This window comes from Vicugna pacos, chromosome 30 (assembly GCF_048564905.1).
Source record: "Vicugna pacos chromosome 30, VicPac4, whole genome shotgun sequence".
Classification (NCBI taxonomy): domain Eukaryota; kingdom Metazoa; phylum Chordata; class Mammalia; order Artiodactyla; family Camelidae; genus Vicugna; species Vicugna pacos.
Genome location: NC_133016.1, coordinates 35,606,384 through 35,620,628, shown reverse-complemented (window position 1 = coordinate 35,620,628; position 14,245 = coordinate 35,606,384). Strand labels below are relative to the sequence as shown.

At 43.2% G+C, this 14,245-nt stretch overlaps 1 pseudogene; it reads right to left on the bottom strand.

The window, feature by feature from the left end:
• Positions 1 to 14,245, bottom strand: part of LOC140690475 (DNA primase large subunit-like) — a 95,958-nt pseudogene that overhangs the window by 70,520 nt on the left and 11,193 nt on the right.

Below are 14,245 nucleotides of genomic sequence, written 5' to 3'. Positions count from 1 at the left end.
CATGACACAACAGAATGCATCCTGAATTGTCTTCACTTCATTTGTTCCCAGTATTTCCTAGTCCTGAAAATAACATTATATGTGCATGTCTGGATACATGTGTATACATATTATATATAGACAGAAATACAGGGAGCCAGACAGACAGACAGTAAGGTAGACACACACACACATTCCTACAGAAATATAATGCAGACAGCAATTCCGCTATAACGACTATGGGAGGAGAAGACTTCGTTCAAGCTTTACTTTGTATCTTAGGCTACTGCTTCAATCTTACCCTGAGAATTAAGTTAGCCTTCCAATCTTTTCTGTGGCAACTATTAGCTTCACATGTGAGCTTCTTTTTGCCCCAGTGAAATCGTAGACAGACTTACCTTTTAGATCCTTCAAAGACATTTCAGGGGCGTATTCCAGAAAGAAACCTTTTAGTTTTCAGACGAAATTACAATTTTAGCTACTGCTCTGATTTTTCAAAATTACCTTGTCCGGATCCATCTTTCCTCTGACAAATTCTTGCTTCCAGAACTGCAAAGCCTGTTCCAAGGTCAAGCCAATGCCCTTCAGGAAGAGGCCGTACTGCATGCGGCCCCCGTGATGAAGGTGGTGATTCTCCCGCAGGGCTTTGTGCAGCTGGTGCATGCAAGGCGGGAAGGATTTGGTAGAAAGCTACAAGGGAAAAAGCATGCTTTGTTAGGTGGAGATTTATCAGGTCCCCCACACAGTCTGTTGCAAAGTCAATTTAATTTGCAAATTGTAAATTCAGTCTAATTGGATTAAAAAAAACATAAGGAAGTATGATCATCTCTCTGTTATTTAAGATGAACTATTTAATATTTTTATAGTGATTACATGTTGAAATGATAGCATTTTAGATATTATCACTTAGATATATTAGGCTAAATAAAATATATAATTAAAATGCATTTCACTTATTTCTTTTTTTTTAATTTTTAATTAAACTTCTTCTTTCGAGATAACTATAGATTTCTGTACAGTTGTAAGAAGTATTACAGAGAGATGTCATGTACCGAGTTTCCCCCAAAGGTAACATCTTGCACAATCATAGTATATTATCACAACCAAGACACTGACGTTGACACAATCCTCTAGTCCTAGATTTTCTCAGCTGCTCATGTGCCCATTTCTGGGTATGTAATGTTTCATGCATCCACCATCACAAGAACCCCTCGTGTTTCCCTTTTATAACCTCGATCTTCTGAACCCTGCACACCACCTCTCACCATCCCCTAACCCTTGGCAACCACTAACCTGTCTTCATCTCTATAATTCTGTCATTTCAAGAGTGTTATATAAATAAAATCACACAGTGTGTGATGTTTTGACTTTGGCTCTTTTACTCAGAATCAGTCCCACAAAATTCATCAAGGTTGCTGCAGGTATCAACAGCTTGCTCCTTTTGTCTTGCTGAGTCACATTCCACAGTTATCCCTAGGGACATTGCCAGGCCCAGGGACAACATCAGGAGTATTGTCCACGCAGAGACCCCGACCTGAGACAGGTTGGGCGGTGCCAGCACCACGGAGACATACCAGGTGGTAGGATGTGACCACCAGGGCTCACGGGAGCTGGCATGGCAGCGGAAGGCAGAGAGATGGTTTGGAAGTGGTGATGTGGACCGATGAAGACATTCACCACATAACTACACGGGGTGTGGGGGGAAAGCAGCCACTTCTTGAAGGGGCCACAGAGGAGACAGTGTCTCTGAAGGAGCCAGATTTCAGTTAGAAGAAAAATCTAGAGGGAACATTTGGAGACTAAACTGAGGGTGCTGAAGGGTGTGCTAATGACAGGCTGTCATGAGGATGACGCAGTAAGGACACGGTTTGGAAGACATCCAGATACAGACACATGTCTGTCATGTGGCCCAAAGTCCCAGGCAGAGTGGAGATGTCACCACTGCACCTGACATGCTTTAAAATTAAGTTGCTCATTTACTATTCACTATCTTTTCAGCCTCCCTCAGGTAAGACTCACGAAGGTAGGGGCATTTTCAGTTTTTTTCACCTCCACATTCACAGCACAGTGGCTGGTATGTACTTGATGGGCTCAATATACACTCATCAAGTGAATTAGTGATTATTCTTCTATGTTTCCCCACAGTATCCAGCCAAATTCCCATCTGCTTGTGAATGGGAAAACACCCTGGGAAGACTAGGAACAGAATCAACCGCCAACCATTCATCAGGTAATATAAACATGAATGATACGGTGGGGAGGAAGTGCTGAAACAACCATTTGAAAAAAGTAAAGGGTGGGATATTCTCGGGAACAAATTTCAAACCAAGTGTACAAGGTGGGCAATCCTACAGGTATTTCTAGATACATTAACAGTAAGCACTTAATAATTATTCAGATAAGAAGGTGACCTATTCATTCCGGTCTCCAAAGACTCATGGTCTCTCCTCACTCACCACTGTTATGTCTTGCTTCCAAACATTAAAGTCTCAGTGTATTTTTTTTAATGTCAGTGTATTTGTAATCTATTGTAAATAATTTGGTAAATGTCTAAACAAAGATTATTAATGGCTTATTTAGTTCCCCTCTGATGAGTAAAGCAGAAATTCTACAACGTACCGAAGGGAAATTCTACAAATCAGAAGCAGAGTCAAGTGTGCCGCTCTTTCTTTCTGCTACAGAACCATGGAGTGATGCTGAAATGCGCCGCCCACTGATGGAGCAGCAGCCTGAGGCGGGGAGCCTGCACCTAGTGTTACGGAATGAATTGCATCCTTCCCAAGCTTCCGTGCCCAAGTCCCAACCCCACGACCTCAGAACGTGACTGTGCTCAGAGGTGGGGCCTGACCTGAAAGGAGGAAATGAAGGCTGCGTGAGGCCACGGGGCTGCGGCCCTGGTCCAGTGAGTCTGGCACCCTTGAGCAGAGGAGGAGACCCAGGGAGGTGGGAGCATGAGGAAAGACCCCAGAGGACACGGTGCAGGGAGGAGGTGGCGGCCACCTAGACGCCAAGGAGAGAGGCCTTGGATCATGGAACTCTTGCTTCCGGAACTGTGACAAAGTAAGTTTCTGTTGCTTAAGGCCCCCAGCCTGTGGTTACTGTGTTACGGCAGCCCTGGCAAGCTGATAGCCCCAGTATTTCCCATTCTTCCTTTTCTAAATGTATATGGTATTTAAATACAAACACACAGCTACTATTTAGCTATCATTACTAAAAAGAATCCCCCTTTGAAAAAATAATTGAATTCTGTCTCTACCAGACTACAAATAATTTTCACTGTTTGGTTTTCCTATGATTAAAAAAAATCCTACATGTAGCACACCAGATTTCCTTTAAAAATGAACAGCAAGCAATGGAATGAGGTTCTCTCCCATCTCCCCACCCACAATAATCTTTGATTGAAGAAAATCTGTGCTGACGCCATCAACAGAGGTCTAAGTTTAAAAGGATGTGGTGCTTACCGAATAAATCTGATCTAAAGAAATCTTCCTGGCATTCCCCTGGGTGCCGTAATCTTGACCAGTGTAGGAATGACTAAAAATAAAAAGAACAAAATATTAAAAGAGGATCTATAAAACATAGTTTGATCACTTCAAAGGAAATGTTTCATTCTGATATAAAATCACAATGAGAGAACACTTTACATACAAACCTTAGGAGAAATGCAGCCAAGTGTTTTAAAGGGATATTATACAGTATTAATGACACAAAAATACAGCACTCATCTGGGCCTCCTGGAACCCAGTTCCAGTTGAAGCACAATGCAAACCAGTGCTGAAGGTCCAGCCTCTTCCACTGACCCCTTATTAACAGCACGGCGGCCGAGCTGAGACCAGCCTGGAGCTGACGCCCGGGGCCACCGCTCAGTAGGTCCTTGAGTAGGTCACCTTGAATCTCTGTACCCCAGGCTCCCTGCCTGTCAGACGGAGATGACAGTGCCTGCTCCACGGTGCTGACAGGATGTCTGGATCGAAATATTTTTTGTTAAAGGACATGACATACAGTAATCACTATTCATTAAAACATGTGACATTGGAACAGCCCTTTACATGTGCAGAGTCCATATCTATTTCCTCTCATTACACCCTCATGACAACCCCAGAGAGCATGTTTATTTTACATCTGAGAAATGAGGAAGCTGTTAGATCAGAGAGCAGGTGAGCAGTGCAATCGTACTGTTCTTTCTAGATACATTAATGGCAAGTACTTGATAATTTTTCAAACAGGAAGGCAACCCACTCATTCTGGTCTCCAAAAACTCAGCCTCTCCCCTCTTACCATTCACCACTGTGTGTCTTGTTTCCAAACATTACAATCACACTGGACTCAAACTTCCTGACTCCCAGCTTGCTGTTTGTTCGCCATCCCCTGCCATTCTTCCCTCGAGGATATACTTCCTGCTTAATTCTTTAGAAATGAGAAATAAAACATGGCATACATCCACCTGGGCACATTTTCATCCCCTTGACACAACTCCGCACCCACATCCAACTCCAACAGTACCGATGTGGATCAGACAAGGGCAGGCGCAGTGGCACACAGAAGGCCACGACCATATCCTGGTTCACGCAGATGCCACGGTGAGAGGGGAGCTCTGGAGTAAGGTGCCACTACAGGTGCACAGAATTCCAGATGCTCCACTTGCTGCCTGCTCGGTATGTGAAGTACAGATTCTTTATGCTGAAAAACACATGCTCTCAAGATGCTCTGTAGAAAGGCTGTTGTTTCCAGTCAGTCAAGCCACTGACTGAACAATGGGTTCCTGGATTATGAAGCGGAACCACGGCCTACCTTGGGACGCTGCAGCCGCTGGCCAGGGGGCTGTCACAAGCATAGATTTCCCTCTCTGTAGCCCGCACTCCATAGGCTAAGAGGGCCTCAGAGTCACTGGGAGCAGGATGAGCAGAATGCCAGAGACACGGACGACCCAGCCCAGGCACGGCTTCTCACGCTGCTGTTATTTCTTGCTCTGGGCACAGACCTGGGGCAGCATCTCCCTGGACTCTGCCCGCTCCTTTTATCACGGCAGTGCCGCAGCACAGAGCTGACACTATGTTAAACCAACAGCTGCCGCTTAGCTTTAATATCTTACATTTTAATGTCAGACACAACCAGACGACTGTTTAGCTGCCGGGATCTCTTACACATGAGGTGATGAAATCAGCGTAGGGAGGAGTCTGAAGGCCTGCTCTTGCTTCTGTCTTTTAAATCGTTAGTTTGACAAATGGTGGCAGCTTGCACTATTCTCATTTGTAAAATGGCACTAGTGATGCCAGGCCTGCCTGACTGGCAGACACACTGGGGAAACCAAATGAAATAATACATTCGAAGTGGTCATTAAAACCAGCAAAGCACATTCCGGGACACAGAGCGACTGCAGTCTTGACCAGTAAGTGTAGGGGGTGGGGAAGGGGAGGGCCAGGGAGGGAAGGGTGGCAGCATGGAGTCCTCTCCCAGCTGGGAGGCGCTGGCCCCTACAAGCTTAGGCCTCTTTGGCCAGAAGTTGATCACCATCTTCCAACTCGACAAGATTAACAAACACAGAAGTCCTCTATAAATGGTAAAATGATGTACAAACATGATTCTAATGTTACTGAGCATATAGGTTTCTCAGCCCAGATAGCTGCAGTGGACTCAGTACAAAGAGAAGATACAGAAAAAGGACACATGTTTGCCTGAGCAGCAGTATAAACGGTTGTTCCTCAAGGCTCTGACAGAATATGCAACAGAGAGGGAGGGTGCAGTTCAGTGGTAGAGCACATACCTAGCATGCACGAGATCCTGGGTTCAATCCTTCCATAAAAATAAATACATAAACTGAATTACTTCCCCTCAAAAGCAAACAAACATGCAATACCCTCCTCCAGTAACGTGCAAAAGGGCTAAATTCCAAGAAAAAAAGTAAAAAATAGAAGAGTAGCAATGATTAATAAAGAATTTACTGGGTATAAATAATTACAGGGAGGATGTAAGGTAACTACAGACACCATACTTCTAAAAATATTATTAGAAGGAAGATGGCTACCAGCCAGCCCAGTCAGGACAAGAGCAGAACCCCTGGGAGGAAAGGTGATGGAAATGAAGCGCTCAGGCATGAGAACTGGGAATATGATTCCTCCGCCTCTCACCCATGACCAGAAGGGCTAACTTACGTCTTGGCTGAAGGAGCTGGTACAGCCCAGCTATTTAATGCATATTTGAGCTAGTTAGGGGTAGACTAAGCCAACGTGGGGGGAGAATTTTCAGACACAAGAAAGGCAAACCATGAGAAGCACTGTATCCAATGGTCTGTGGGCAGTAAAGAACCACAAAAAGATTTGGGGCAAGAATTCACACCATCAGGATTATGCTTGGGAAAGGAACAATGGGAAATCAGGTGGAAAGATACTGTGATATTCCAGGCAAGAGAAGTTTTTGTAGAAGTCCGCAGCAGATGGAGAAAGAAACAAATAGTGTTGCCATCAGAGAATGAAACCCTTTGGAACAATTCTCATTAGCTCATGAAACTGGACCTTTGGCCTTTAGAAGCACCAAGGGATGTTAGCAGAGGAGCTTGATGGCGGTGCCCTGGACAGGGGAGGGGGCACCCTCTACCACACTCAGAGCTGGTGTTCGCTGCTATCAGACCACTTCCAAGTGAGCGCAGCCGCTACACCGATGAGCAAAAAGACACGGTGAACTGCCGAAACAGTCTTGTTTTTACAATTAAAAAAATAGATCAATGTTATGAACGAACATTCTTAATCACTGTATTGGGGAAACATAGAAAAAGTAATTTTGGGGGGTCAAGGAAGAGGTAATTAAGTTTAATTAATTAATTAATTTTTTTTTCTTAAATGGAGGCATAGAGGATTGAACCCAGGACCTCATGTATGCTAAGCATGCACTCTACCACTTGAGCTATATCCTCCCTCCCTAGAAAAATTAATTCTTAACAGCAAAAACCGTTGCTAATTGGTTACACACACACAAACTCAGCATGTGATTATTATTTAAATAATCACAGCTTTATTTGGAGAAACACTCATTGTCGCTGATGTACAGTTTTAACAAGGGGGATTTAGTGGGCATAAAAGCTTTCCCGCTTCTAAACTTCCATAAAAGAAGAAATTGAGATGTAACACAAATGCCATGATTTTTTTCAGTACAGCAACCCAAAAAACATTTTAATGGGCCACGAAATTTGCCAACAATAAAAAGGAATTTTTGATTAATCAGAGAATCCTGAAAAGTGGAGATTTAATTTCTCTAATTCTCCGTTTAGCCACTAATTTGCCACAAGTTGAAAAGAAAAAAGGCAAGTCCAACTCAGCGTCAATTGCTCCCCGTGAACCTGGGTGGTCGGGGAAGAGCAAGTGCAGTGATTTATTCACATACTGTCTGTATAATCCATCCTTTATTTGCCAGAGTAGCAGGTGAAAGGCACTAAAGGTAAAATGCTATCATTTCCTCAAGTTACCAAAAAGCCAGAAAAGCAGGGAAAACGACAGATGTGCTTCAATGAGTATTCAGTCATAACACAAGACTGTCTGAAGATACTGAGCTGTGAAGGGATACAGTGTGTGCTTGCAAAATGAAACAACTACGTCGCATTGGAAGAGCAGAAGAAGGGGTGGGACTAGCTCAGCGATAGAGCGCAGGCTGAGCATGCACAAGGTCGGGTTCAATCCTCAGACTTCAATCAATCAATCAATAAATAAACCTAATCCCCCTCCCCCAAAAAGCAAAATAAACACCTTCACTCCCCAAACAGGACTATACAAATGCACAAAACCGAGGGAAAAAAATTTTTTTATAAAGGTTCTGATTTTTTTTTAATAATGGAGGTACCAGGGATTGAACCCATGACCTTGTGCATGCTAATCATATGCTCTGTCTACCACTGAGCTATTCCCACCCTCCCAAAACTTTATTTTTTTAAATGCCATTAGACTGTCAGACCCTCTATAACAGACCTTTCCTAAATCCCAGTGGTTGTCCTTTTCTAATCACCCTAAAAAGAAGAAAGCTTTCAAGAGTGGGGCTCCTCAACCCCTCTGCATGCACTCATTAAGCATCTCAGGGACCAAGGAAGAATCACACCATGGGGCGGGGCCCGGATCTGGCCCCCATGGCAGGACTAGAGTTGGGTGACATGGCCAGGCCACAGGGAGCACACCCTGCCCATGAAGGGGAAGACAGAGCCACAGGCAGCCCTGAGATGTCACAAAGAGGGAGCATGTGGGGACAGGGCACAGGGCCCTGGGTGTCACTAGAAGTTGAGGCTGAGGAGACAAGCCTTCCACACCAATGGGACCAGCAAAAGGCTGAAAGACAGGAAGACACTGGTCAGGGAGGATGAGGGACGGAGTGGGGAAGGGGAAGCGCAGGAGGTCACAGTCAAGGAAGGGCTGCGTCTGGAGGCTTAGGAGTGGGATGTGATGACCAAAGAGAAGTCACAGGCCTGGCTATTCCAATGTCTTCACCAACTGTACTTGAGTAATTTTATACGCATTAAAACATCCTTAAGTTTTGACCAGGTTCACAGGACCATGTGATTTGAGTTTACTGAGGTTATTGGAGGGGTTTAAAAATACAAGTGTGAGAAGGAGTTGACTTTGGGGATAATAAAACAGCTGTTTTCCTCAGGATCCAGAGGGCTCGCACGTGTCAGATGGACAGACAGAAAGAGATAAGCAAAGCCAAGGAAATCTCACGGTTTCTAGAGGAGGAGGTTGGGTTTGGTGTCCAAAAAGTCAAACAGAGGCAAAGGGGGAAATAAGAGCTAAAATTGGGTATGTAGGTCCTGAAATGCAGGTCCATGAAACCATAAAAAGAAAAACAAATCCTATCTCTGTCTATAATAACATAGCGCTGAGTCACCATTTTAATAAAAATGTGAGGCTCTGTCAAATTTAAAACCTTTAAAAACTTCAACTTGTGCATAACGGTATTTTCTAAGAAGACTGAAGCTTGCAGCTGTGTGTCACAAACCCTTTGCTGACACAGAGGTACTTGGGTGTGTGTCCTTGGTTCCTTTGTTTTGTTTTGAGCCGGTGGTCCTAAGTCATCCAGGCTACCGTAGGAGAACTAATGGTACACAAAATATAACAAGCATTTTCTCACTGTAGTATTTGTTTACTAGGCCTGCATGCAACTTAATTAAAACTCAGTCACATATGAGGAACTTTTTTCCTCCCACATTATCATGCTCATTAAACAGTTACTTTTCCAACACAGCTAAAAGTCACAGTAAATAGAACACTGTAAAGCTAACAGTTTCAACAAATTAAAAGCTGAAAGGAGAAGAGACTTTCAAAATTATCTGTAACACGTGTCTATGTAACTAAATTTGACATGATTCTACTTTCAATCCAATGACACCAATCCACGGCAGGGTAGGAGGAGGGCTGGGGATATGTGAGACAGGAAGGTACAACTAATCACACCCTCATGGAACCAGCTTACCACATAGACATCTAACTTACAGAATGCAAACACAGTGGATATGTAAAAAGGTAAATCAGAAACAGAGACGTCTGCACACATCTCATCTGTGAAAGGCAGACCATGAAAGCTCTTCATAGAAACAAGAGACATTTAAGTCCCATTAGATGCACCACCAATATCAATGCAAACACTGAGGTCTCAACAGGGAATTGTTTTTGAAACCTTCTACACTGTTGGTGGGGATATAACCTGGTGCAGCCACTATGAAGGGCAGTATGGAGGGTCCTTAAAAAACTGAAAGCAGACTTACTGTATGATTCAGTAATCCCACTCCTGGGTATATATTCAGATAAAAATATAATTCAAAAAGATACATGCACCCTCATGTTCACAGCAGCACTATTTACAATAGCCAAGATGTGAAAACAACCCAAGTGTCCATCAACAGATGACTGGATAAAGAAGATGTACACATACACACACATACACAATGGAATACTACTCAGCCATAAAAAAGAATAAAATAATGCCATTTGCAGCAACATGGATGGAACTGCAGATTGTTGTTCTAAGTGAAGTCAGCCAGAAAGAGAAAGAAAAATGTCATATCATATTACCCATATGTGGAATCTAGAAAAAAGGACACAAATGAACTTATCTAAAACAGACTTATAGGCAGAGAACAAACTTATGGTTACCGGGGGTAAAGGGGGTGGGAAGGGATAAATTGGGCTTTCAAAAATGACACCTCTTAGAGAGTGATGGAAATGTGAGCTATCTTGATTGTGGTGGTGGGTTCATGTGTGTGTACATCTATCAAAATTCACCAAAGTGTACATCTGAAATATGTACAGTTTACTTCACAGGAATCATACCACAAAAAAAAGGTGTTTAAAAAAAATTGGGGAATTGTTTTTGAGAGCTGCCAAAGAAGAGCTGAAAACAAAAAGAAGGAATTCTACAAAAGTGGACTTGTGGGTCTCACGACCAGATGAGCTGGGTAAGGAGGAGGAAGTCTTTCCATGCTGTGGCACTGAGCTCAGCATAGAGCAGACCATCAAACCTCCACTTGAGTGGCTTTGCCAGCTCCAGTATGGGGACACCCACGCCACAGGGCACAGCGGACAAAATCGGGGGCAAAAGGCCCTTCAGGTGTGATTATCTCTCCAATCATTTTCTCCTGTCCCCATCAGTGATGAAAATTGAGGGAGGTAAACAGGAAGTAGTGGAATAGTTGCAACATGTTAGGAACTGGCTGCCATTCCTCCATATTTGCATCATTTTTCCAAGTCCAAATGGCCAAAAGCAATCACAGAGGCAGAACAGCAGAAAGGAGCAAGCAGAACAGAGTGACTGAGAGCACTGGCTTCAGGATCCACTGGTCATGGGTCTGTTTCCAATCACTGTCCATGTAACTTGGCGAAAACCTCTTAATTACTTTCAGTTTCCTCCCTGGTACACAGGGACCCTAAAAGGGATCATGAACACACCCATCTTAAAGGGCTGCTGTGAGAATTGAAGGAGATGCCAGTAGGCGTCCACCACAGTATTTTGCACTCAAATTGTCATCATCACCATCTAAGCCTCAGTTTATTACACTTGAACGTGTTGGTGGTTGTTTCTCTCTACTCTTAATGTGTACTAGTATCTCCCCTTGAATTTCAGGGGGGAATTGTATTTCTTTCCTATCTTCTTTATACTATCTCATAAAATACTGAATCTTGAAGTAGAATTTAGACGTCTTTGAATAACCTTATTATCTGGAAGGTTTATACTCTTAGGAAGTTTGCACGGTGCAAACAGCCTCAAACCCTGCAGATTCAATGGAGCCCCACTTTGTGGAGCTGCTGTATCCCACACAGCAGCCACTAGCCAGCCATGACTGCTGAGCCCTGGAAATAAAGCTTCATCAGAGCTGAGATGTCCACAAAGTACAGAGCAGGCACTGGAGTTCAAAGACTTAGTATGAAAAAATAATGTAAAACATTTCATTAATAAATTTTCATATTGGTTGCATGTTGAAATATTTGGGATGAGTGAAATAAGATATTAGCAAAATGAATTGCACTGAAGTAACTGAAAAGTAAACCTGTGGCCCCTCTTTGGGTTCTCACAGGTCACTCACCATATGGGTGAGGACAGGGGTGTGAGGCCTTCGACAGCTCTCCTGAGGGCCAGGGATGGCTGTAGAAAAGCCACCTGCCCTCCCCTGACTCTTGTTTACCACACTAGGATCAGTCTCTGCTGGTCATGAGTGGAAAACACTCTGCATTGGGTCCAAGAGCAAGGGCCCCAAGCCTACTGCAAGTAGGCCTGTTTTCTCAGCACTGTACTCTGGAGTCAAGGCTTTAACCCTGAGCCACAGTTTGCCATTTAAAGTCTTTGGGAAGCAGTCTTGAATTCTGACTAGCTTGGAGGTAACTTGAATCTTTTTTGGAAGTGGGGATGGATAAAGCTGTGACACATTTCTATTTGGAAGTCTTTGGGGCTGCGTGCCCACCTCAGCACTGAGTTACAAGGTCCATTCTTCTGTCCTTTGTCAGAAGCCATGCTGGGTAGGACATGAGTGCAGATGAGAGCAGGACCCTGGGCCAGACTGGACAGAATCCACCTCCCAGCCTCTGGGAGTATCTCAATGCCTTCCATTCCCCCAACAGACAGATTCTGAGGTTCATAAAACAGAAACATAGAAAACACATTTCCTTTCTCTAGCAGTATTTCCCAGGACTCTTAAAAGAGGTTAATACGAGCTTCTTCTTTCTATCTGGCAGCTATACTTAACCATATTTCAAAAACTGGCATAAAATAAAAAAGCAGTGAAGAAAGCATCGCAGGTAATCAAAGCTGATCTCTGCATCAAGAAAACATTTATTTGCTTAAATTTAAAAGTAAGCAAATACAGCTTTCAAAATGACTGTAATTTCCCACATCAGTCTATAAAAGTAGACCAAGTTCCAATACAACGTAGAGTCAGGTATAATCACAGCACAAATGGAAAAACCAATTGCAAAAAAGGAAACAATAGTTTTGTGTATCATCCATATAACCAATTTTGCAATCACAATTTTAAACCCACTTCAGACGTTACAAAGAAATGCTCCGTCCCCATAAGCTAGGCTATTCAGACATTTAGAAAGCACACTCCCTGCCGTCTGGACTTGCTGGGTGTGCAGGAAGTCAAGGGAGCCCAAGTTACAATATATCATTTCCTGCTGTGAAGGGTATCACAGGAAAATTCACTCAAAGCTGTCACCACTGAAATTGAAATGAGTTTCTTCTCATAGCTAACTCCCCAGGAAATGGGATCCAACTTGCGTTGGCCTAGGTGATCTGCCCTGCTGTTATTCCAAATGAGAACACAATCAATAAAATTCTGTTGTAAATTATTTTTCCACGAGCATCAAGTTTACTCAAGTTTGCATAAGAAAAATTCTCGCCAAAAAACTACCACTGGACAACATGCAGTATGATGATCTATATTTCTCTACAACTGAGAGAAACTGTATGATCCCAAGAGGCTCAGATACTGATAAAAAATCAGGATTACATGGGTTTCCGAGTCAGGTAAGAACTACAAATGGCACGACCGCTACACTTCTTTGTTTACGTTGGCCTCATCTTTTCCCACGTGGTACGTATTTTACTACTTATTTCAATTTCTAAGCTGCAACAACCCAGTGAGCTGCAAGGGACTTGAAAGTTGCATCTCATTTTTCTATCAAAAATATCTGTACCTTGCAATTCTCAAAAGTCAAGGAAATGCACCCTGAAAATGACTGCATTTCATTGTATGTAAATTACACCTCAATAAAACTGATTTAAAAAGTGCAATACACACATGCATTCCAATAAGATACTCACTCTACAGCCTGACATCTGTATTTCCACCATACACACTCAAAGACCCCAACAAATACCTCTGTTTCCATGAGTACACTTGTTATATTCCTTTACATTGTTAGTATATTCTGGTAATATAATGACTCCCTAAGTACAGGCTGTTTTGATTTGGTTCTGATCCTGGATGTTCAAATGATAACAATAAAGAAAGGTGAACTAGGAAAAACTGAGGGTAAGGTGGGTGTGAAATAAAGTTGACACCCAGCAGTTCCTATGGAACATGGATGGATGTCTTCTCTGCCCCACGAGCAGTTTACAGAGTGGGATGCTTCTGAGATGGGCTATCGCAAGTTTACGGCACTCTACAACTACCCTCGTACATTTTTTCCCTAGTAACAGTAGAGAACCGGGGACACAGCTTTTGGGGGTTTGGGGAGAAAAGGAGATGAAGGGACCACTAGCAAGGACTATGACTCCAAGTCACAGCCCATAGGTCACATTACATAACTCTCCTAGACACTACTTTACTGCCATTAATGATGGCGGATCGTGCTTAAGGCTTTCGTTCATAGACCTAAACAGCAAGGTTCATAATAGCTGTAGTTTCATTTTGTTTTTAAATGCATGTTTTCAATGTTTGAATAGGTCATTGGGGAGGGAAAAAAGGGGGTCCTCCTGAGGTCACACTGAGATACAGGAAGTACCATCCATCCTCCTCAGTTAGTTTCCGATTCCAGGAGATAGAGCCCCAGCCCCCAGACAAAAGACAAAACAAGTGCTGAACTTCTGTGAAAGCAAAGAGCATTTCTCTACCAGAGTTTTTTCTTGAAAGTGACAGAATATCCACCAAGGCTTCATCCAAACTACCATCTCATTCAGTCTCAACATTTAGTAACTTAGGAAGAATCTCACTGAGAGGTAAAGTTCTGAAACCCAAGAGTGTTTTCTCCCATTCGTTCACTCACTCGGGACTGTCCCTGAGGTCCAGCCATTGTCA